A 2,314-nucleotide genomic window follows, 5' to 3' on the forward strand; every position below is an offset into this window, starting at 1 on the left:
AATACAGGAGCACCAACATACGTGAAACAAATACTAACAGAATTAAAGGAGGAAATAGAATGCAATGCATTCATTTTGGGAGACTTTAACACACCACTCACTCCAAAGGACAGATCCACCAGACAGAAAATAAGTAAGGACACAGAGGCACTGAACAACACACTAGAACAGATGGACCTAATAGACATCTACAGAACTCTACATCCAAAAGCAACAGGATACACATTCTTCTCAAGTGCACATGGAACATTCTCCAGAATAGACCACGTACTAGGCCACAAAAAGAGCCTCAGTAAATTCCAAAAGATAGAAATCCTACCAACCAACTTTTCAGACCACAAAGGCATAAAACTAGAAATAAACTGTACAAAGAAAGCAAAAAGGCTCATAAACACATGGAGGCTTAACAACATGCTCCTAAATAATCAATGGATCAATGACCAAATTAAAATGGAGATCCAGCAATATATGGAAACAAATGACAACAACAACACTAAGCCCCAACTTCTGTGGGACGCAGCAAAAGCAGTCTTAAGAGGAAAGTATATAGCAATCCAGGCATATTTAAAGAAGGAAGAACAATCCCAAATGAATTGTCTAATGTCACAATTATCGAAATTGGAAAAAGAAGAACAAATGAGGCCTAAGGTCAGCAGAAGGAGGCACATAATAAAGATCAGAGAATAAATAAATAAAATTGAGAAGAATAAAACAATAGCAAAAATCAATGAAACCAAGAGCTGGTTCTTTGAGAAAATAAACAAAATAGATAAGCCTCTAGCCAGACTTATTAAGAGAAAAAGAGAGTCAACACACATCAACAGAATCAGAAGCAAGAAAGGAAAAAACACGACGGACCCCACAGAAACACAAAGAATTATTAGAGAGTACTATGAAAACCTATATGCTAATAAGCTGGAAAACCTAGGAGAAATGGACAACTTCCTAGAAATATACAACCTTCCAAGACTGACCCAGAAAGAAACAAAAAGTCTAAACAGACCAATTACCAGCAATGAAATTGAATCAGTAATTTAAAAACTACCCAAGAACAAAACCCTCGGGCCAGATGGATTTACCTCAGAATTTTATCAGACATACAGAGAAGACATAATACCCATTCTCCTTAAAGTTTTCCAAGTAATTGAAGAGAAGGGAATACTCCCAAACTCATTCTATGAAGCCAACATCACCCTAATACCAAAACCAGGCAAAGACCCCACCAAAAAAGAAAACTACAGACCAATATCCCTGATGAACGTAGATGCAAAAATACAGAACAAAATATTAGCAGACCGAATTCAAAATTACATCAAGAAAAAATCATACACCATGACAAGTGGGATTCATCCCAGGGATGCAAGGATGGTACAACATTCGAAAATGCATCAACGTCATCCACCACATCAACAAAAAGAAGAACAAAAACCACATGATCATCTCCATAGATGCTGAAAAAGCATTTGACAAAATTCAACATCCATTCATGATAAAAACTCTCAATAAAATGGGTATAGAGGGCAAGTACCTCAACATAATAAAGGCCATACATGATAAACCCACAGCTAACATCATACTGAACAGCGAGAGGCTGAAAGCTTTTCCTCTGAGATCAGTAACAAGACAGGGATGCTCACTCTCCTCACTGTTATTCAACATAGTACTGGAGGTCCTAGCCACAGCAATTAGACAAAACAAAGAAATACAAGGAATCCAGATTGGTAAAGAAGAAGTCAAACTGTCACTATTGCAGATGACATGATACTGTACATAAAAAACCCTAAAGACTCCACTGCAAAACTACTAGAACTGATATCAGAATTCAGCAAAGTTGCAGGATACAAAATTAACACACAGAAATCTGTGGCTTTCCTATACACTAACAATGAACTAATAGAGAAATCAGGAAAACAATTCCATTCACAATAGCATCAAAAAGAATAAAATACCTAGGAATAAACCTAACCAAGGAAGTGAAAGACCTATACCCTGAAAACTACAAGACACTCTTAAGAGAAATTAAAGAGGTCACTAACAAATGGAAACTCTTCCCATGCCTGGCTAGGAAGAATTAATATTGTCAAAATGGCCATCCTGCCCAAAGCAATATACAGATTCAATGCAATCCCTAACAAATTACCAACAGCATTCTTCAATGAACTGGAACAAATAGTTTAAAAATTCATATGGAAACACCAAAGACCCCGAATAGGTTAAGCAATCCTGAGAAGGAAGAATAAAGTGGGGGGGAATCTCACTCCCCAACTTCAAGCTCTACTACAAATCCACAGTAATCAAGACAATTTGGTACTGG

Source organism: Manis pentadactyla, chromosome 11, assembly GCF_030020395.1.
Source record: "Manis pentadactyla isolate mManPen7 chromosome 11, mManPen7.hap1, whole genome shotgun sequence".
In the NCBI taxonomy this organism is placed as follows: domain Eukaryota; kingdom Metazoa; phylum Chordata; class Mammalia; order Pholidota; family Manidae; genus Manis; species Manis pentadactyla.